This window comes from Acomys russatus, chromosome 15 (genome assembly GCF_903995435.1).
Source record: "Acomys russatus chromosome 15, mAcoRus1.1, whole genome shotgun sequence".
NCBI classification, from domain to species: domain Eukaryota; kingdom Metazoa; phylum Chordata; class Mammalia; order Rodentia; family Muridae; genus Acomys; species Acomys russatus.
In genome coordinates this window covers 48,615,107-48,640,450 of record NC_067151.1, presented here as the reverse complement: position 1 = coordinate 48,640,450, position 25,344 = coordinate 48,615,107, and positions in this window count along the sequence as shown.

The following is a 25,344-nucleotide window of genomic DNA, read 5'->3' as shown; positions in this document are numbered from 1 at the left end:
AAAAATAATCTTCATCTCTCTAGATGAAATCTGGCTTTTCTTCACAACATTAATTAGACATGTGAATACTTATTAATGCATGCCAGACATTAATCTATGACTAATAAATATTTAACTTTCATATTGATTTAAGGCCAGAACAGTTTATCCTATGTATTTTGATAGAAAATAAAAGCATAGCACTGAGGGCCCTGATCTTTCCCAATGGCACAGGAATGGAAGGCATCAAACTTTGTATTTAAATCCAAATTTCCATTCTCAGTATGCTTTTTTTTTTTTATAACCAGATGCATTTATTTCTGACATGTATTCTGTAAGTGAAGTGTCTATTTGCTCACTTGTACTTTTACAAACTTGATTATTTGAAAATGAATAATATAATATAATGTGACTATATTCAGTTCTATTGCTTTTCATATGTCCCCTAAGATCTGGTTGTCACTCCTGCTCCCAAATTTATGTGCCCTTTGATTTATAATCCAATGTGTTCTTTTTGTGCTGCACAAATAGGCATGAGTGGGAAAACATCCACTGGTGCATGGTCTGCTTGTGAGATACCTCATCTCTAAGGGGAAATGACTCACCACCTCCTACAACCATCAGTTGCCAATGGCTCCTCAGGTAGGTGGAGGCCTTATGTACCCCTCCCCAATCCCTGCTGAAAATTTGAGTGGCTCTATCTTGTACAGGTTTTGTGCCAGAAACCATTGTAGTGTGAGAAAGATGGACCAAACATACCCACAAGACACTGATTTCTCAAGTCCTCCTGGTCTTCTGATTCTTACAATGTTAACACTTTCCTTCTCTTGTACCCAGAACTTCATGAAAGGAGTTTTGATTCAGATGTCATATTTGTGACTAAGCACTCACAACCATGACTAGTCACACACTCTGACCAGTGTGACTTTCCCCCTAACTTTCACTCACTAAACAAAGATGCTTCTCAGAAAAGGACTGAAACCTTCACTAATCTAGACTCCAGGGATAAATGTACTCTTATTAACTCTCTGAGTAGATATAGTATCAAACTGTCATCTAAATGTAATTCTTTATACAAATAGCAATGCATCTTTCATTTAAATTTCATTGCAATTTCAATGAGATGGTCAGGAAGATATTTTGCTTTCTAAATCTAAACTAATGATACAAGTAATGTGGTTAGAAATATTCATGTGTCCCACCCAATGCTCTTTATAAGGAAAACATACAAATGTAATCCAGAAACTGAAAACAAGGGTTATACTAGCCTTTTTACATATATACAATCATACATCAAACGGATATAATACTTTTGAAATGGCATCTGTGACATATTTCTAAAACTATTAAGATGAAAATCTCTATAAATATGCATATTTTATATTAAATTATAAAATCATTGAAGAGACTCCACAACCAAAAGCAAGTAGAACATTATTCTGCAAATGCTTAAAGTAAACTAATTGCAGAGAATTGCAAAGGCTGAACAAAGATTTTATGCAAAGTGAGCACAATTCACCATCTATGCCCACCCTTAAGTGTAAACCTACTGCATATTTTGTGTTTTGTGTTAAGTGCCCATTTTAAAAATCACTAAATTAATAGGACAGTGTGCAGAGTGAATTCACTGTAAATTGCACACTAATGCAGTTTATTGTGACTTTGTTATTTTCCCCTTAAACTTGAATAATAAGGAGCCATTTCAGAGATATGTATGACCTGATCAGACTTATATTCAGATACTAACCTCCATACTAATAATAGTAATCTATTTTTAATAAATTATCTTGTGCTGCTGGATCCTCGATCATTTAACTTAAAACACACAAAATGATGCTCTAACTAGTAATTAGTCATCAGAATAAAATGAGAATAACAAGCAGATACTACAGAATATAATATATGATGGCATATAAAATAATTAATTTACTTAAGTGATATATTAGGGTATTAAGAATGTAATGGTGGTTTTTAGAAGTCTTTCCATATTTATGAAATGCATTTGTATATAAAGAGCTTTACTACTATGTAAATAAAAAAGAAAGCCAATCTTTTATAATGGATTATATTTTATTTAATATTTTCTATAAGAATAATGGTAAAAAAAAGTCTTTTTCTAAGACATATTTAACTTAACTATTGAGTTTCAGTTATGTATGTATTTTTAATTTTTAAAAAAGTATTCAAGGGCTAGACAAATGGCTCAGAGGTTAAGACCACTGGCTGCTCTACCAGAGGTCCTGAGTTCAATTCCAAGCAAGAACATGGGGCTCACAACCATCTATAAGATCTGATGCCCTCTTCTGGTGTGCAGTTGTACATGAAGATACAACATTGTATACCTTAAAAAGTAAATACATTTTAAAAATATTTCAAGACTAGGAGTGCTTTGTCTGCATGTGTGTATACCATATGTTTTCCTGGTATATTTGAATCTCCTGACTGGAGTTAGAGTAGTTGTGAGCGCTGAAATGAAAGTTGAACTCAGATTCTATGGAAGTAATCTTAACCAATGAGATATTTTTCAGACCCCAATTATATTTTAGTTAATTAATTAATTAATTTGATTTTTGAGACAGGATTTCGCTGTGTAGACTTCTCTGTCCTGTACTCACCTTGTAGACCAGGCTGGCCTCAAACTCACAGATATTTACCTGCCTCTGTCAGTGCTGGGATTAAAGGAATGTGCCACCACACCCAGCTCTATATCCTTTTCTTAGATAGGAGATTTCTGATCAAGATTTTCTAGCAACTATAATTCTGAGCATAGTTTGTCTTCTATCAATACTTACAAATAGAATGAATAGATCTTAATGTTGATTTCAATATATTGGGTTCAATAGCCAGTAACAAATGCTTGATTATCAGCATTTGAGAAGCTAAAAAGAAAAACTTCTTATCTACATTCTGCAACAGATTATGATATGTCTGATATTTCAAATCATGTCTTTGGACTCATATTACAATAATGTCTATTTAAATAGGCTTAATACTTTGTAATTTAGTGTTTAGCCTGCTTTATCATTGCAAATTTCACCAAAAAAGTATATATTACACAGTGAAATATCCAGATTGTAATCTAGTGTATTCCAATGTTTAATCTACACCAATTTTTAAGGCGAGTCCTTGTTAGTTTTCTTACAACGGTAGAATGGGAATTAAAACTATTTTAAATGATTACTACTATGTTCAAAGATCATTTAAGACGCTGTGTAAATTAATTTTCCACAACATTCTAGATGGCCAAAACTTCATTGCTATCAATTTTGAAGCATCATTGAAGGATTAGATGTAGAAAATAAATACTTAATTGATATATCTTGTTTATGTAAGTCTAGGCTCCAACTCAAGTTGTAGCCACTGATGCTCTCCCAAGCAGTGGTACTGCAGGCAAACATCGTCTCACACCCAGATATGGCCAAAGCCTTTACATATGCTAGGAACATACTCATTCTACTGAGTTACAAGATGAATATTTGCAAATAAACTTGATTACAAAGAAAATAATTAATTTGGTTGTCTTTTTAAATAAATAGCCATGCAATTAGGAAAATATATTATATAGGGAGACGTAACAGGCTTAGAACCATGTGAATATCATTAGCGGCTACAAAAGTGAACCTAAATTTTCCTGTAAAACTGTGTTAGCATTGTATGGGGTTGATGCATTCTCTCTTCAAGTTATAATAAGATTTTGATTTTAATTTTTATGGTAATTGATTTTCACTCTTAAAAATATATTCAGAATTATAATTCATCCTTCTGACATAGTTCTAAAAAGCTAACTTCATTATCATTATGAAAATCCTACCGAATAATTAACTCCTCCAGGAATATACTGAAATAATTAAATTACATTAAGTATTTGGTGGTTTGCATATTTTACTTTTAATGTTGAAAAAGTTGAGCTTTATGTTAATAGTGTGTATAGAAATCCACTTTAGTATATCTTTGGCAAATGACATGCCATTTCTTACAGAGAGCAATTAAATTTTGATTAATAAATTTCTATAAATAGAAGAAAGCATCAAAATTCCTAACATCCTGAGATGACAAAAAAAAATCAAGTAGCAGATAACACACCCAACAAACACAAGAGCAGATATATGCATGTAGGGTCACAATCATTCCAAACCCACATGCCTAGACACCAGCACAAAAACAAAATCAACACATGGGACAAAATGCTTCCACAAGTACTAAGAAGACTTATTATAGTAGGCCTTAAAATACAGTATGTCTGAAGTACAAGACAAGGCCTTAACATAGTTATAAGGAATGTGTTCAAAGACTTCAAAGAAGTTATGAGTAAACTGACTAACTATGTTTATGAAATCACAAAGAGTTGAATAAAATACTAACAGCAGTTCAAGGCAGGAAACTGGAAAAAAGACTTACTAAAGAAAACCCAAATGTGGTAAAAGTGGAAAAGACAAAATTGGAAACACAAACAAAAATCCAGAGGTAAGCCTTACCACTAGGGTACAAGTTATGGATGTCATAATTTCTTGTGTTGAAGATAAGATTCAAGAAATACTGAATACTTACTGAATCCTTCAGTTAGTGAAATTTTTAAAATAAAAAAACAAAAAACAAAAACACAACCAACCAAACAATGGGGAAAAAACCCCAAAAAACAAAAAAACAAAAACACACCAACCAACCAATGGGAAAAAAAAACCCAAAAAACAAAAAAACAAAAACACAACCAACCAACCAACCTACCAAAACCAAAACAAAACAAAATAAAAACCAGAAAGACACAACCAAGGAAATCTATGACAAAATCTAAACAAAATCTATGATTAATATGAATAGAATAATAATAAGGAACCCAGGACAAAGGCAAAGAAAAATGTCCATAACCTATAAAAGGAGATAACCTACCATGTTATAAGATGCAAACACACACAAAATAAATAAGAATAGAAAAGAAATTCTTAATGACATATAATAAGCAAAACACTAAATGTATGGGGGTAGTGGTAGATATTTTAAAAAGCAGCAAAGAGAAAAGGCCAAGTAATGAAGAAAGAACAATTAGGGTAACACCTGATTCCTCAATGGAGAATGTAAAACCAGAAAGACCTAAACAAATCTACAAACTGCACAATGCCATATATGGCAGACCATACTCTCATTCCCAGAAAAAAACATGTAGTAAGAATAAATGGAGAAAGAAAAACAATCCATTATAAAGTCCGATTTAAGCAATGTCTGTATACAAATGCATCTCCACAGAAGTAACTAGGAGAAAAACTGTAGTTTGAAGAGGTTACCCACACCAAGAAAGTACATGGAATAAATAAGGCCAGATTGGAAAATAAAAGAGAGAAAACAAACTAAAACTACAAAGAAATAACAAGAATCAACACCTGCTGCACATTGATAACTCTCATCATCAGTGTTCTAAATTCTACCTTGAAAAGACATAGACTAATTGATGGGGTTAGACAACAGGATCCTGCCTTCTGGTGTATGCAAAATATTTTATCATCAGGTATAGTCCTCAACTCAGGGAACAGGGCAAAGGAATTACAAAATGTGAATTGAATTGAAAAAGCAAGCCAGTAGCCACTTCAATAAAGACAAAATAGAATTCAGAGAAAACTAATCAGAAGAAATAGTGAAAACATTACACATTCATCAAAAGAAAATTCCAACAAGAGAATTTTGCAATCCTAAACATTTATGTAACTATCATGAAGACACACATGTTCATAAAATAAACACAGTCATGGATAAATCACATATAGATTGCCACACCGTGATAATATGCTGGAGTTAACTACAACAAGCTTAGCTAGTATTTACAGAACATTCCACCAAAACACAATAAAATATACCTTCTTTTCAGCAGCTAATTGAATTGTCTCCAAAACTGAACACATAGTCCCAATAGAAACAGAAAAATAGAAATGATACCCTGAGTTCTATCTTAACATCACAGGGAAACAAACAAACAAACAAACAAACAAAAACAGCATAGCTAAAACAACTATCCACACTAAAAGAGCTTCTGGAAAAATCACCATCCCCGAGTTCAAGCTGAAATACAGATCTGTAGTAATAAAAACCCCATAGTATTGGAAGAAAAAGATATAAGTTGATCAGTGGAATTGAATCAAAGACTCAGATTTAAGTCCACACAGTTATGGACAAATCCTTTTTGACAAAGAATCATGAAGGACACACTGGAAAAAAAGAAAGCATCTTCAACAAATAGTGCTGGTTTAACTGGATGTCTGTGTGTAGAAGAATCTATATTTATCACTGGGCACAACAATCAAGTCCAAGTGGATCAAAGATCATAAAATAAAACCAGATACACTGAACCTGATATAAAAGAAAATAGTATATAGATTTGAAAGCACTGACACAGGAGACAACTTTCTGAACAGAACACCCATAGCTCAGGCACTAAGATCAATAATAAATAAATGGGACCCCATGAAACTCAAAAAGGCAAAGGATACCATCAATAGAACAAAATGACAGTCTACAGAATGGGAAAACATTTTCACCAACTCCACATCTGATAGAAGGATAATTGCTAAAATGCAGAAAGATCCCAAGAAACAAGAAATCAACAGACCCCATATTGCAATTAAAAATGAGATACAGGTATAAATAGGGAATTCTGAATAAATGAGAGGATACAAGGGATGGGATAACAATTGAGATGTAATCTGAATAAATTAAATTAATTAATTAAAAAGAAAAAAGAGAAACACCTTACTTGATATGTTCTACATGTTTTTCAATCTATTTGTAACTAAAAATTTTGAGGCAATTTTCCAGTTTCTGACAGAATACAAAATTGGTATTTATCAGATGTGTGGTTTGTGAAAATATTTTCCCATTCATGAAGCTATCATTTTGTACTATTGAGTGTGTCCTTTGCCTTATAAAAGCTTTATGTTTCATGAGGTTCCATTTATTTATTGTTGATCTCGGTGACTGAGCTACAGATGTTCTCTTCAGAAAGTTGTCTCCTGTGTGGATGCATTCATATATGTCATATGTATTCTTGTACTCTTGTACACATGATGTGCTTAAAAGTCACTTGCTTTGAGTAATTGTTTCCTTGATGTGTATGTGTGTGTGTGTGTGTGTATGTATGTGTGTGTGTGCCTTTACTATTTGTGGGTCCCTCTGCATGTGTATGTCCAAGAATGAACATAATTTGTATCCCTATCTCCTTCCAGAGTTTTGAAGATATGCATCTATATTTCTCCCATTTTGTATAATGTTGCTGTAAGATGGCAATAAACAGACATTATTACACTGAATTAAATTCCATTCATTGCCATTTTTTTTCAGAACCTTTACTGAAGTAAATGATTTGCTGATGCTATTTGTATCCTTAAACTGTTTAAGGTTTTGAAAGTTTCAGTGTCTCTGCTTCATTTTGGTCTGGCTATTTTCTTAAATTGCTTTACTATATTGGATTCACTGCTGTGCAGTGATCCATCATCTATCCTGTTCAGCTTCAACTCTCTCTATTCACAATGATTCTTATTAAATTAAGTCAGGACTTTTAGTTACCATGATAATATTTAACCTAAAATAGTGTTCCATTGGAACTCACTTATGTCTCTATGTGTTTAATGGTAATATAAAAGCCATGGATTATCTTCATTTTAGTGGGTCTTCAAGAGATAAAGGAAGAATAGCAGGTATTGTCAATGTTCTATGTTTATTTTATTGGGGATTATACACCTGGCCTCCTGCATGCTAGATAAGGGGCCCACCACGAAGGGTCATACTCAGTCCTTGTGTTACCTCTATCTTCTCAGTAGTTAAAACTTTGACATAGACCATTGCTTTCTCAATCACATTGTTCTCCGTAACTCTGTCATGCAATCCATCAATAACACCATTCTACTTCTTCCTAAATATTTTCTCTTGATATTGGCAAAGGGTTGCTAATGACGTAAGTGATGTCTCATTAGCTAAATAGTTAACACACTATGTTTGGGGGCTGGAGAGGTGTCTAAGTGGTTAAGTGCACTGGAAGCTCTTCCATAAGACCCGTGAGCCTCCTTCGTATAGAGAAGGGGCTTTCTCAGGGAAACTCAAGTACACAGTGGCATAAGTAACCTGGTCTGAGAAATAGGAAACGTAGTTGTTACAGGACATCCAAGAATTTGGCTTGATTCTTTTACAATGGGTGTGAAAATGTAAGTCTAGAAGAACTAATATTCTAATGTTGGGCAGCAGAATTTTCCAAGCATAACAACTTCATTAGTATAATGGTGGAACTGGAATCCAATTCTGCTTAGGACACTGCACTGTGTTTTAAATTACCCAGACCTTAGTAGACTTTTTACATGCCACACAAACCATGGGAGTTCTATTCCAAGCCACATTTAAGGATACGTAGTATTCATCTGCTGTAGACCAGCATCTCCCTTGAATACTGATGAAGAAATATCTTCAAAGCTAATATTAAAATTCAGTTCAGCAATCACTTTGGTGAAGTTCATTAAAGATGAAATGAACAATGAATTTCTTCATAATACCAAAATGTGGAATTGTCTTTTGTAACCTCCAAGGGAGTTCTAAATTACTTTTCCAATGTAATTTGTTATGCTATTGCCTTAACTATATATGCTCATTATCAAGTTTTAGCACTTTGTAATGTTGTTTACTTAGTCACAGATATTTGTGTTAATTATTTTATTTCATCAGTTTCCTTCAACACTGTATATTGTGATATCAAAACAATCAATCACTTTTCCTCTCTGCTGTATTGATCCGTGAACTTACAAAATGATTTGAAATTTGCAGTAGATAAAGATTTTTCAAAACAATGAGTAGCCTCACGGGCATCCTATTTATTCTTGCAAAATTATTATGATCTGCTTACTGAAATATGAGTAATTGTATTTCAAAATCATAGATGTGAGGTGACCTTAAATATTAGTAAATAGATCAGGAAATTTGAGCCTGTCACTCTAAACTGAAAACGGCAAAACATATTACTTGGAACGATGTGTTTCTTCACAGAAGAAATCAAAGTACTGTACAAACAACATGGAAATGTAAAAATGTTAGCTAGGAAGTTATCTTGTCATTCACAGTTGTATTACAAAATGCACAAATATTTTAAACTTAACTAAAACTGTTGATAATGGTTTTAGGCCTGGAGTGATGGCTTTGCATTTCACGAAGCTTTCTGTATTTTCTGAGGACTGGAGTTTGGCTATTAGCACTCATATTTGTAACTCACAACTGTAGCTGCGGATCTAGGAGATCCTTCTGGCCTTTAGAGACACCCTACACAAGACACACATTTACACAAATGTGCACTTGCACACATGCACACACATACACAAACACACAAAAGGTTCTATAATACATTTAGTTTTTTTTTTCAAAATAAAAAGTATCTTTTTGACTCATTCATCACACTCCATATGCCTCCAGCTACAAGCTCACAGGAAAATAGTAGTTTAAACACTCAAACTTTGTTTTGCTATTTTAATGAATTATCTGGAGTTACTTCATTATGACATTTTTTTTTCCCTTTTCAGGTTATTTAATGCTAGTGATGACACTTGCCATTGCTTCCATATTCTTCTCATGATCCAACTGACAGTGTTCTAGTTTGCTTCTCCATTGCAGTGCTCATACATGGATTGAACTCAACTAGGACAAGAAAAGCTTTATTTGGGCAGTTTCCAGTCCATCCTCAGGGGAGGTCAACGTTAGAGCTATAGATAAGAAATGAAGCACAGACCATGCATGATAATTGTTTCTTGTCTTGCTATCGGGCTATTGTTCCACCATTTGTTATACACCCAGTGTCTACCTACCACAGAATGGTTATGCTGACGTTGTCCTGCATCAGTTAACAATCATAAGTGCATCACAGACATGTTCAACTGAGGTAAGTCAACTTGAGCACAAAACTATACTTCTAACCATCCATCATGAATTTGATGAAAAAGTGTAACATCTTGCATGGTCCCTGTGGCAGACATGACTAGGCTGCTAGATAGAGAAGAAAAGACAAACACATAGATACATGTCCATAAAAGCCTAGATTGGACAGAATGGGCTCTCTGATGCAGAAGCGCTAGGAGCCCAGAAGACCAGCGCATTTACTATATACAGTGGGACAACAAGCATAAGATTACTTCATACACACAAAAAAGAGGGGTTTGTGATATACAGCTTAACACGGGGCAGTCTCTGGAAGGGAGCAGATTTTATGCCATACATATTCTTAGGAAGAATGCTATGGTGAACACACATTGCACACACTATTAACACCCACAACTGAGGAAGGATTTGGTGAGGAAGGATTTGTCTGAAGCTATGGTCCTAGAGATCACAGGAGCAGCACTCATCTATTCAGGACTTTGCATATTCAGAGTTTTCCTATGATCTTTATACCCACACTTCTTATTTTGCAGACATAGAGAATGGATCTTTGGCTTGGTCTAGGTGGTATTCAGTGCACTGCTCCGTATGAGATCGCAAAGTTGAAGAAAAAGGGGATCAAAGCAACCTCTATGACTGACAAAATAAGATAAATATTTTAACAGGCTAAAGACATTTAAGCCCCAAAGCTGTCCAGGGATCTTTTCTTTTTTCTTTTTTCCAATATTAGTAGTAGAAACAATGTGACCATAAGCTTTCTGCATTTCTAGTGTGTGTGACTTACTTGGGTTACACCAGTGCTATCATTCTTGTGGATTCAACTATCAAGGTGGTGGATCCCAATCAGTCACCAATAATAATGTATAAACAAATAGCAGGGCTGTGTCCCAGTCAGAATAGTTAAATGGAGAATATTGAGACTCCAAGTGATTATACACATCCAATAGAAGGAGCCATTAATATAAATAGTCATAAGTATATGTGGACCAAGCCATTGAATAAAGTTCATGGGCCCAGTAATATTCTTCCTTGACCAGTATTACCTAGTGAATATAGTTACCAGGGATATGAGAATTATATCCACTGCATTCTTTGGGGTTTAACACAGCACAATTTTCTTCCCTTTGGCTATTCCCCTACTCATTTTTTTTACCTGCTTTTCTGTAGTATTAGGCTGCTTTCTTGCCCAAAGCCAACCACAGACGCTGCACCTCAGCTGTCGGGGCATTGAGACAACATATGCCATTCATAATCCTGGGCTCTCGAGTATCTGGCTATCAGTGCAGTCCACTGAAAAGGAACAACTTGCCAAAACTCTAATGGTAGTCTACACACCTGGCCTATTAGGCAAGATTGTTGCCAGGCCCCTCCAGAACTCCACCTGTGTGCTGAATATATATATATATATATATATATATATATATATATATATATATATATATATATATATATAATGAAATGTGCTAAAAGAAAACAGAAATGGGAAAATGTTAGGGTCTTTCAATCCTTTGCCTTCCCCTCATTTAAAAATATTTATTTATTTATTTATCTATTTATTTATTTATTTATTTAAAGTAGCCAAAGGCATTGCCCACCCCACCCCCTTTTTTAAACTAGAGACATAACTATCTAACACTGGTCTCAACAACCAACAATAAAGCTTCAAAGCCTCCACTACACATCTCAGGTTTTCCCAAATCCCCCCAAAACACCCTTCTATTTCTAGATTCTACTGCTCCAATTTTTATACCTGATAAGTTTAAATATTCTCATCTCTAGTCCTTTATATCTCTGTATTTCCTGACTTCTCTCTTTAGTTTAGTTTTTTTCTTCTTTTTAAAAAACCCTTTTCCTTTGTTAGTACGTTTCTTTCTGGAGCTTTCTTTCTTGCAGCACTTGATCAATGTGAGTTATTCAGAGACAGGGTCCATGCTTTTGTCACTGTTCAGCACCATTTTTCTGCCTCCAGCAAAGTTCCAAGGATGTACCTGCCTAGGGTGACCATGGAACGAAGAAAATCAGGCATATGTGGGCACGCACACACACAGAGAAAAGCTGGTAGGGTATGTTGGGTTTCCTGATGGGGAAGACACAGAACTCAAGAACCCCATGTATACAGTATGTACAATGAAACAGGAAGTGTACTTATTTCAGCTAACGAGAAGGATTATATATTGGTATACAGCTGGTACGCAGGTTTAGATAAACCCAAGTAAGTCACACATACTAGACATGCAGAAAGCAGCTTATGGTCAGATTGTTTATGTTGTCAAAGTTAAGTTCATATGAAAGTACAGAACACTGAAAACAATAATTTAAACTGAGAAAGGATGAGAGAGAGAGAGAGAGAGAGAGAGAGAGAGAGAGAGAGAGAGAGAGAGAGAGAAGGAGAGTGAAATATATAGTATAGTAAATCAAGTTTACTCAAAGTTACATGTATCATATTTAATTATTGTTTAAAAAAATAGATCCATTGTTCAGTAGGAAAGTAGCTCTGAAAAAGACACAGAGATATATCTAACTCATCTTAAACAATGAAATATCACCAAATGAGGGGAAAAGACTCAGAAATTTTAAATAGTTATTGAATAATATGTATATGTAAATAAAAGTGACTTTGGGAAGCAGATTCCATTTCTCACAACTTAACTAAAACTAGAATAGAAACCTATATTTAAGAACCAAATGACAAACCTCCTAAAAATACTGAAAAATGAAATGATTACTCTAATAAAACCATGATATTTTCTCCCACAGTAATTTCAAAAGCACTATTTATAAAAATATACAACTGATTATATTGTAGATGATTGTAGAAATCATAGAGTATTCTCCTCGCGGATACGTGTTTAAGCATGCTTATGGCTGCTGAGTTTTTAATACTTATGAAATAGAAACAACATATATCTTCTATAACTAGCAAAAGGATAAGGAAAGTGTGTACATACACACTATGGAATATTATTAATCAATAAAGAAAACTGAAATAATGAACTTTGTATGTAAATGGATGGAATTGGAAAAGGCTACACTGAGTGATACAACCCAAATCAGAAAGACAAAGGCTCCATAGTCTCTCTCACTGGAGGAACCAAGCTCCAGATCTTGAGGTCTTCTGATGAGTACTCATCCTGTAGTGACTACAGAAACCAGGGAAGCAAAGTAGAACCACTGTCACCAGAGAAAGCTTAGGAAGCCATAGAGATGAACGTCAGGGTGCAGGTGAGACTGTCAGGGAAAAGGGGGAAAGGAGGGAGAAGGTAGATAAAACCGGTAGGAGGAGGGTAAGAAATAGCAGAACACAAGTAATCTGGTATGGAAAATGGAAAGGGGTGCTCTTTGGGGAAAGAGGAGGAGGAAAATACACAAGGAGTTAAAAACAATAAGGGTTTCTGAAAAAGTCACAAATAATCATATCATTACTTAAAAGGAGCCCCCCCATGTATTAATGGACCTTTCTAATCCAGGCTGATAGTGCTTCCTCCAAGGGCCAAAGATCTCTTAACAATAACTCCAATTGCCTCTGGGAGATGGAAGGTAAGTAAATATCTATTGCTGATGACACCGAGTCCACAAGATTGTCAGAACACACACAAAAGTCTCCACAAGCCAATCACTAGACAACCCCTATAACATTCACATATGCCCTTTCCATGAAGTCTGTGCATATTCAGGCATTACTGTTAGTATTAGTACCTTTTAAGGATTTGTTTCTGTTTTTAATTATCTACAAGTATCTGTCCATGGGAGATGTGGGTACAAGTGACTGTAGAGGCCAGATGAGGACATGAAATCCCCTGGCTCTGCCATTTCAGGTGTGTTTGCCTGTGATTACCATAGCTAGGAAATGGAAACAATTTAACTACCCAATAACTACCGCAGGGATAATGAAAATGTCTACATATACAGTATGGAATATTAGGTTCCAGGGATACCTGCGCTGGAACTAACCTAAATGCCCTTAGATGGGACTAGCTTTCATGGTACCAGAGGGTCCCATACAAAGCTTCTAACAGACCTACAGAGCTATGTTGCATCTGAACCACGTCAGCGACCACCATGGCATGAGAACCTTAGGGGTGCAGCAGGGAGCCAACCTACAGTAGGGAAAGCTCATGAGGCTTCAGCCTTGCACAAACAAATAAAGGGGCAACTGAATAAGCTGGGAGTAAGGGAGATGGCATTCCCCAGTAGGTAGCATTCCATATGCTGTTCAGTGTCAATCAGGCTAGCACTGGAAAAAACATAATTCTTTATATTGACTGTACATATTCACATACATATGCACTTACACACACACACACACTTACATATATACATATACACATGAATCCAATTCTTAAAAAACAGAAGCTATGTCCTCAAAGAAGAGCTGGGAGAATTTTGAGGGAGAAGAGAGAAATATAATTTAATAATAATAATCACAAAATATTCTGTATAACAAAAGAGGTAAGTATATTATTATTTTTTCCTATTGAAAGCTAATATTTTGAATAGTGCTATAGTGCAATGGGATGTTATAGCATATTTGTCAAATTTTATTAAATGACCCAAATAAGAGTGAGCATTATAAGCTATTTACTGTGAATATTAATTTTATGTCAAATGGATTGATTGTTTAAAAAAAAATGTTTGATTCCGGTGGGATAATTTGATGGTAATGGAAGATCTATGACTTATGTTTCTCACTTGTAATTCAATTATTTTTCAAGAAATAATGTCTGACAAATATGATTTATCAAAAAATGATATAGGAAGCAAGGGAGATAAAATGAACAAACAATGTGAAGCATGGTGACATGAAGGTAAATGCATAAATATGTTGTAATTCTTTCTATTCTTACTCTCTTTACAAATCAATTCTATTTGTATAACTGCCTATCCTGACCTGTGGCTGGGATTCCTTTAGGATGGTTGGAACATCACAGTTCACTCTCCCATCTATAACAGGATTCATAGGCCTAGTGAGGTCCAGATTTTGTGCAGATGTACAAACCTAGTGTGAGGCTAGGAGTGTAATAGCCATGCCACACCAAGAATTTTAGGATCCAACATCACTGTTCTCAATTTGCCTGGCACTTCTATTCTTTCTTCCACTTTTGCACTATTTTGTATATTTTGGATGATGTTCTACAGATGGCCCATTTGTGAATGGGAATTCAAAAGTGATTTATTCCTTGGTAATTTGACAAGTTGCCTCTGTGCAGTCACCACTGACCAAAGCAAAATGAAATATCTCTAGTCCCAAATGAGCACAGCACTAATCTATGGGCATAAACATATTTATTTAGAAAGCTGTTTGGCAGGCACATCATGTCTGTTTAGTAAAGCAGCAACAGTGATTTCCACACTAGAAATTATGAGCTTATCAGCCATGGCTTTAGACTGGGCTTAAAGACTGGAAGTCAATTTCCTCCTATGGACTGGTCATCAAATTCAACCAGAATTGTCAGTTAAACTCGTAACAGACTTGACACTATAAAACAGGGGAATATATTTTCCTGGCGCATCGTTTGTGTTACATAGAGGGAGGGTCTCCAGCTGAGTGAGGCTGGATGATGACGACTCCCTCCAAGAATCCTGCACAGCATATAGAGAACTGCAAGGGCGAGCCAGAAAAGAGTAGATTTTCATAATTATGTTTTTTTTTATAATTTATTTCAATTACATCCTGACTGTTATGGGCATGGGAATAGGGTCATAATTATCTTTTATCCTGTGACCAGAGTATCACAACCCCAGCAGTCTAGTTAGGTGTAGTAAACAAATATCAGTAGTGGCAATTCCACACAATGTGTTTTTTTTGGTGGAGGGCACATATTGATGCTCTAAAAAAAATTGTTCAGTTAATGAAACTGCAAACTCTTGTCAACCTGAAATATTTTGACATGTTCAAATGCAAGAGACAGAAATATTTTAAAATTTAGAGCAGAAACAATCTCTTAGATAAAGCTGACACTTTAGCAAAATCCTGCTAACTTGATTTTCATGGTAGAACAGGCTGCAAATATAAGTATTGTCTGTAAGTCTTTTAGATAGCTTATTAGATTCACTCTCAGTGTTCAATGTTAATTTGACTACAAATGGCCCCCCAACCTCTTTTCCTGTTGGAGGAATTATTTGGGAAGGATTGGATGGTGTCACCTTGGAGTTGTCTATTTGGAGACTGTGTTTGAGGTTTCAAAAAATTAATGCCATTCCCATAAACTGTTTGTTTCCTGATTGTGAAACAATATGTAAGCTCTCAGCTCTTTGTTCAACCATCAGGGGCTTTAACCCTCTGCATTCCTAAGCTTAACGAAAGCCTTGTATAAACTGACCTGTCAGAGCAATAGACAATTCACTAACAGTATGAATACATAGTGACTTTACACTTTTCTTTACTGATGATTTTACTTTCAAATTACATTTCTACTTCCTTAGGTGTATTATTCCACAAAATAGTGAATACTTGTATATTATTATGATTCAGCAAGATGTGGCTAGAAGCATTTAGGTCTAATAATAACAAGTTTCTAGTTTGTGACTAGGTTATAAATTTTATATCCAAGAAACATTTTGGCTTCATTTCTGACACCTTAAGCATCAATCATATGTTTGTATTTGAGACAATATAAATCACAGCGGGTGTTGAAATGATAATATTCTGTGTATACATGTATTAGTGTTTGTGTTAGAACTTCTAAATGTAGAAACAAATATATTTTAAAGATCCTGTGTGTACTGAGGTATGGAAGATTATAATTGCTTTCATATTACATAGTGGATATTTTGTATCAAATGACCACCTGCAACATTATAGTTGGAAAGTGCTTAATGCTATACTATTCTATTCAAAGTGATAGGTTAAAATATAAGATTTGCTTATAATTTTTAAGATGCATATCATTACTTGATATTTTATTAACTTACATTTTATATAGGGCATATATTTTGTTTCATGTATTTATGTCTATTTAAAAGTGTTACAGGATAATAATTTTATTTAAATTGTTTATGATCTAATATATGCATTGGTCAGGTTCATAAATATGCTACTATCCCTATCAATGTTCCCAAGTCAAGTATGCTTTTGAAAAATTTTGTGAAGATATAATTAACATTTATTGATTAAAAAAAAACACAAGTTCATGATAATATGCCAGCATAGCTCCATACCCTACATGTAATATGCAAAACAGAATATGAAAATTCTCTTTATTAATATACATTGTTTAAAAATTGCACAGAAATTTGTGCAGATATACATAGACAAGCACACATATGAAATAAATATATGACTAAAAGGAAAGTGGTGCAAGTTATAACAAATTATTATGAGATCCATTTTACAACATATATTTCTTGAGTCCTTTTTATAGAAAAGTTGAAATGTTTGGGGCATATATATTTTTCCCTGTGAGAATGAGGCCAGAATGAGAATATTAGAGAGACATCACAAATATACAGGTTATTTTTCTTGATAGTATAGGAAAGCGTCTGACTATGGGGAGGACTTTGTCTCATCATTCTCTGTCTCTCTCCATATATACACACATAATATATATGTATATAACATATAATGTATAACACATATGTTTGTGATGTAACATATACATACAGATGTATATATGTATATATGTTATACATACATATATATGTTATTAGTAAATTTTGTATACTCTTTATTTATAACGTCTCTACACTCTGCCAAAATATGCTATTAATATTCTCATTTCACATATACAACTCTATTCTTTCATCTTAACATTACTTCACTCGCAAATCAGGATTTTCAGACATGAATGTTACTATGAGACGACCCTAACTTGGGAGTACAGCCAGGAACGGTCCAGGTTCAGAGTAGTTCTACTTCACTTCCACTTATTAAAAGAATCATGACTAGGAATTAATCATTAGTTAATAAGTTACATTATGGCTTACAAGGAAATAGAATATTTCAAAAAATTCCAAATAATGGCACTTAGATATCAAAAAAAGGGAACTAAAGGGAAAAAAACTGTCTTGACACACAGGTGCTGGGCATAAGTTTCATTAGGGAGAATATTGGCCCTGGACAAAGAGAACACATACATTTGATATCAAGCCAGTAACTTAAAAGTGATGATGTCTTTGCTGTGTGTTCTGTACCCTGCATTGTTACATTCAAAGTTCTAATTCAAAATATGACGACACAGTAACTTTACATTCTGTACCTGTACTGTGTAAGCTTCATTGCTAACTGACTTCCTTAAATCTGCTCTGTATAAAATGTAACCACAAGCTATATAGGTGGTCTGTGGACTCCCCAGGGAATAGAGGAATAACCAAATAATTTCTTTTTTAAAATCTCATACATCAAAAGTAATGAGCAAACACATGAGACAATATATGTTACAGTATATTTTCATACTTTAAGTATTTCTTAAGCATCACCTAGGTTACTCTTCTAGGCAAAATGTCCATCTAGGTGGTACAAGACTAGGATGTAGTTTCAACTATGGAAAAATTATTTGTTTTGTAACTATTCTGGGAATATTAATAGTAGGTATCAGCATGCTTCTCACAGATACCTTGGTACAGTCCAGGAGGATATTTCAGCTGTTACTGCTCACCTAATGTGATTTCTAGAAATAAGGCCCAGAAATAGGAATGGATTTCTTTAAGAACATGACCTTAGAAAACTTCTTATTCTCAAATGTTCCATCCCTCGGCTTCACAAACATGGCTAGATTGCCATTTTATTAACCTTTGGTCCCATTAAACAGCTTCAGCTTAATTCTTTGATTGCCACTTTGAAGTTTTGCCCCAGTACTTTGTACAATACATCAGTTGTTTGACGAAAATAATAGGAGATATTGATTTTCAGATATATTGTAAGAACAGAGTGAAGATTTCCACATTCCGTGTACAATTTTTTAAAAAAAGAGTCTCACAATGTAGCCCACTCTAGCTCAAATTCCACATCCTTTGATTGTAACATGTGCCACCACATGGTGCTTGCTACATTTTGAAATGAGAAGAAAAGCTCCCACTTTATTTCAAAAGCTACTCTGTAGAAAATAAAAATACTATTAAGGGTTGTTATAGAAGCAAAAGTACTGGTAGGAGACCACTCTACCAGCAACTGTAACCATGTATGATAATGGTGATTTGGTCAAAATGACAGGGGAGAAGCTGTTTTAAAAATAGGCACAATTTAACTCCATTGCAAAGGAAGGTGTGTGATAGAGTTTTGTGTCAACTTGACACAAGCTAAAGTCATCTGAGAAGAGTGAACCTCGATTAAGAAACTGCCTCCATAAGGGAAGCCATTTAAAGTGGGGTGGGTAGAGAGGGGGAGGGGATCTGGGAGGACTTGCAGAAGGGAAAGAATATGCTCAAACTAAATTTAAATTTAAAAATTGTTTAAGATAATAAAAAAATTTAAAAAAAAAGGAAGAGACGATTACTCCATAAGACTGGGACAGTTGTGGTGCTCACCTTTAATCCCAGCACTTGGGAGACAGAGGCAGGTGACAGCTCTGTATGAGCCCAGGCTAGTTTAAAGAGGGAGGTTCAGGACAGCCAAGATGGCACAGAGAAATCTTGTCTCCAACAGCAAAACAAACAAAAGAGTGTCTTAAATAGTGATTCCTGGGGGAAGGTTCAGATCACTGTGGGTGGTGACATTCCCTGGGCTTGTGGTCCTATGCTGTATAAGAGATGTAAGTTAAGAAAGTCAGAGGAAGCAAGCCAGCAAGCAACAGCCCTCTATAGCTTCTGTCAGCTCCTGCCGTAAGGTTCCTACCCTGATTGAGATTGGCTGATTTCTTCCAGCCAAAGAGTCCTTTTCCTGCATAACTTGATTCAGTTCTGGTGTCAGATCACAGAAAATGTAGATATAACTAATCCAGAGGCTCAGAAGGTTTTTGGTAGAAAAAAAAAGGCGGGGAGGGGGTGGGGCATGGGAGAGTGAGAGACATAAGAGGAGAGAGGATGACATAGCTAAAAAAGTGATAGATGTCAGTCAGTGTGGATATTTAAGACTTTATTTATTTGTCTGTGTGTGTGTGTGTGTGTGTGTGTGTGCGTGTGTGTGTATGTGTGTGTGCATGTGTGTGCACACTGTGTGAGGGTGGTGTATGTACATGTGTGTATATGTTTGTGAGTGTGCTTACACTTGCATAATCCAGAGGATACTTTCTTTACTTCTCTTCTGTGTATTACCCTGATTGAGGGACTTCAAAACACTAAGCACATAGGAAGGCCTGTATGAAAATCTAATGTGCTGTAGGGTTGTTAGTATACGTAATAAGAAAGAACTTGAAGCCAGGCTTAGTAGTGCACACCTGTAATCCCAACACTTGGGAAGCAGAGGCAGGCAGATCTATGTGAGTTGGAGGCCAGCCTGGTATACAAAGTGAGACCAGGACAGCCAAGGCTACACAAAGACACACTGTCTAAAAAAATAAATAAATAAAATAAAATTAAAAAAAAAAAAACTTCAAAAAATCCAAAAACAAAAACCAAGCCAACAGAAATGGAGGTAACTCATGTGAGTATCCAACACTTTCCTCAGAGGACATGAGTTATGAAATGAAAACATCAGTATTGGGTATGAAATCTCTCTCTCCTAGTTATTGGTTATGGAGGCATCACAGGCACCCAAAAGAGACAGCCTACTGACATTGTTCTTATTCTTGTAAGACTATTCTTGGATTTGGAGTCAACATATGTCCTTTTGTCTACTGAAAATACATTTTTCTTTTCTACCACTGATCCTCAGCTCACCCTGATTCCTCACATCATTTCATAGCTCCACTCCTTTTACATGGTGACAATTCTTCTAAAGGTAGCTTTCTTGAAAATAAACATATGTCTATATGTGCTATGCTTTCCTACACGTATACCAATACGAACATGGAAGTATGAAATATTTAAAAGCTTAGAGAAAGCAAGGATCTCAATTTAATTTCTTTCTTTTGACATTTATGAAGAAACAGAATGTATTAAAAGGTAGTAAAATAGTTACAAATATAAGCTTGTTAATTATTAAAGCATAAACATGAATATAACAAGGGTCATGGAATAAGAGAAAAGAACTATAGTTAAAAATTTACTTCTTATTATTTTACTTAATAAGTTTTACTTTTTATTTCAGTAAGATCTAATAATATATTCTCTCATAAAAAGATTGTCCAAATTTCATAACAAAATTAATAATGACTTCAGAATATTATTGTTTTCTATAATTTGGAAAATTCAATACACAAATATAATCATAAAACAAATTTGAATAAAATATTCAACTGTATTATTTCATATTAAATAGGTATAATATAAAAAAAATTTATATATTAAAACAAGTGGTTTTGTTGTATTTATATGCTTATGCCAAATTAGATACTCATCTGAACAAATAATGCACTTCCATATCATTATGTTTAGATTTCTGAAGAGATGGTATGGTGTGCTTGTGAGGACTAAATGTTGATACTGAAAGTATCTTGTAATGTAACAGCAATAAATATAAACCTTCCCACTGAAAAATAAAGAAGTTTATATTCTTTTTAAAATGTAAATGTTTAAGATGTAGAACAAATGGGAAAGCAAATTTTACCACAGTAAGTACTCATTATCCAAAAAAAGCATCAACAATATTAAAAACCAAAACAAACCACACAAACAATAAATAAAAACAAAAACAAGCAAAGCAGCAATGACAAAAACTTTCTGGGGATTTACATAGGCACCAAAATCAATAGGTTCTGTTTTTCTGTTGTGAGATAGGCTTCGAACATCAGAGAAAATTCAGAAGATGAGAAGGATCTTCTGTTTTAGATTAAGTAATAGTAGGCTGGAGAGATGGCTCAGCCTTAAAGGCTAGTCTCAGAACCAAAAATACATTACATAATACCTTTCACTAAATATTTTGCATTATTTTGACCTGACCTTCACTATGGACAATGAGTTACCTATGTTTACGTTCAATTCTTCATGTTGATATCTTTTGCTCAGCTTGTCCACTCATATCATTTAACATTGTTGTAACAGAATAGAATTGTCATGGAAAGTAATGGGAATTCCCATGTTTCAATGTTATCTTGTGTCCAAATTCTTATTAAGACTCTGTATGTATGTGGAGAAAATAGGTGTGGGCCACTATGCACTCGTCACACAATAGTGAAAAGCTCTGCCAATGCATTGTTAAAAATTGATGTTGGTGCTAAGAGAGGGTCCTGTGTGGCTTTCAGTCTGAAGGCTAATACACTTTATATTAGCATTTCTGCCTAGAAAATCACTTACTATGCTGTCAAAGGCATTAATACATTTGAATTAGAAAACAAACTTCTTTTGTGTTTGGCTCATGATTATATTGTTTTAGATTTATTAATTTACTCCACAGAAATCTCCCCCAATTGCCTAATGGCACCACAACATAAAAAATAACTGTTGTGATGTTCCAGAAATTGAATGACTTAAATCATCAAGATTCTTGGTGTATATTTTTAAAAATTTCTTATTTTGTGGAGGGAGGACATCCATCTCTATCTTGAGTCTACAGACCAGAATTCCCTTTCTTGATACATAATTCACCAGCTTTGTATACCCAAAAACATGAAATCTTGAAAACAAATTGTTAGATAAAAGTAATGCTATGCCTTTCCACATTTAAAACAACACCAAAGAAAACACTACTTGTATGTAACTTTGAGATACCTTTAATAGCTTTATATGACCTGAAAAGACCAGTAGAGTGCAGCTGTGATATAGTTAAGCCATTTTGTATTTTAAATGCTTCTTGTGAAATCACTTAATAATATGTACATTATTGTCACTATTTTGGATAAAATAAATGAATCTCAAACAGTAGAATGAATTTATTAGTTCCGTAATATAACCAGAGATCAGGTACGATAGTGCACCCATGGTGATTTTTCTTAATTACAACCATTGTAGATCTGAGTAGAAGCCACAACACTTGCATAAAATAAGTGTCTTTAACAAAGAGTGAGAGGAACACTTATATGAAGGAATACAGTTAAGTTTTTAGAGTACAAAACAGTCAGTCACTTTTAGACAAAATGATAATGAAAATATTGTTTTTGAACTTAAGTTAGTGCAAGTGAAGAAAGCACAGATATACCAAACACTACTACAATCTTTGTAGTGATTCTCTAACTCTGCACATTGGCACATAAATAAACCCAATGGTTTCTTTTGTTATGACATTTGTTGTTTCCTGGAATAGAATTTTATAGCAAAGATTTTAACCTCTTTTGAAAATAAGCAAAGTAATTTTTTGAGAATAATCAGAAAAAAATTGCTGCTCTGTCTTAAAAGGCATATAATGAATGCTCTAATGGTAATATATAATAGGAGAAGCCCTTTTAAGATTTGAACATGTACATATAATATATATTATGTTTATTATATTTATTATTAATAATAAGTGTGTAATACTTTATATTAATTTAATACATTTTATATTAGCACTTTTCTTGAGAAATCTTTTATTATACAGAGGGATTAATAAATTTGAATTAAAATACTTTTTATTTCCTTAATACTTAGTTCATGATTACATTGTTTAATACTTATTAGTATACTCAATAGAATTCTCTCTAGAGTTGTCTGATGGTATCACAACATGAAACCTAACTGTTTTGATATTGCAGAAACTAAAAGCATTGGAAACTTTATATTTATAACAGATTTGAACATGATTTCAATTAATAAAAGAATTCTGACACTTGGATTGTGGATGTGCATAAAAATATAGGAAGTTAGAGTGATTCTCTGGTGTATACTAAGTCTTTGGTTTTATGGAGCTATAAAAAGCTGTGTAGGAAGCTTGCACTGTGCTGTTCCTTTTTAACATATCACACTATCCAGACATAGAGAAGAGAAAGATTTATTATCTCTTTCAGAAAAGGTAAAGATTAGTACTCTTTTCCAAGATATTATTAAAAAATAGAAAGACAAAGATTGCAAAAAATGTGAACATTAGCACAGATCATTACAAAAGAAATGGAATTCATTAATGAAAATATAGTCAGAAGAATTGTTAAAAAGAATAACAAACTGTCTAGAAATGGGATGTATAAAGTTTTACTAAATGGAGATTCAGTTAAATCAGCAAATAATAGTACTACTATAATTTTACGTTTTATAAATAATATTACAAAATAATACAGCATTGTGCTAAGTAACTCTAAAATGGCTAATGAATTTGAGATTAGAAAATGAAAGTTTCTTGATAAGTTTTACAAACAAAAATATGATTTGAAAGCCATGTTAGACAGTGCAAACTGAAGATGCCACATGCATAATAGACGTCCTTCAGAGATTACAAACAGTTCAAGGTGCAGAAAAGGCATTTAGCTATGAAGAAAACATTATTAAAATTAATATAGTTGAGAAGATCATTTTGCGAAACTGAAAGCTCAACCTGTATTTCTTGCATTATAATTAAGTGAATGCTTCTGGCTTAGCCCTGACTCTCTTCCTACAGATCTTTCTCACACTCATGTTTACAAAATAATTTGAGCCAGAGTATATCAAGTGATACATCAGTTTGTGAGTGACTTTGTTTCCATCATTAATTAGTTGTCATCTCTTTGGCAACCACAATAACTTTCCGTTCTGCTAAGATGAATTAAGACACAGAATCTTCAGAATGAGGGACTCATATCTTCCTCTAAAACAGTCAAAGAAAAAACTCAAATAAAAGGCTTATGGTAATTGGAAAGAATCTCTTGTTCTGTACTTTCAAGTTCTTATTCAAATATTTGTACTATTTAAACAAATTTTGTAATTTTACTGGAATGAGGAAAATCATCTTTGTTTGCTTTTTAATTAGTTTGTCCGGTTTGCTGAGCCTGCTTTTCTCTTTTTGTTAATTATGAAGGAGAACCTGAAACAAATGTAAATGAACACTAACCTACTTAAAAGCCTGAATAGCTAGTCTTTAATCTTGTTGTGTTTTTTTTCAACAGTAAGGAAATATCAGTTCAATTGGATTCTAGCATTCAGTTTCTAGCATCAGTATTGATTGGTGCCATACACTCATCTGTCTTCTTGAAAATAATTTCAAAATGATAACAGGTCAAGAATAGATAAAAAGATCAGGACAGTTCTAAAACCAATATCTCTATGGTCCTATCTGAACCTCGTAACTACTAGTAGTATATATTCATTAACCCTGTGTCTTATACATGGGCAATAGTTAGAGATATGGATGGCCATCTGGCCAAAATACTAAAGAAAATTGCCTCTGGTGGTCCTTATTGGCAGGTACCAGGAAAAAGGCATTTGCTAGATCAATAGCTACATGCCATATACCAGAGGATGCGCTGACCTACTCAAGTAAGTGAACCATAACTTGTACAGGAGTACAGAGTCACTACTTAATTAACATTTTTTTACAGCCAATAGTAATTTTCTATGATCATTCTATCTTCTGCACTGGCAGATAGGAAAGTTAAAGGAGAGGTGGTAGAAAACATCATC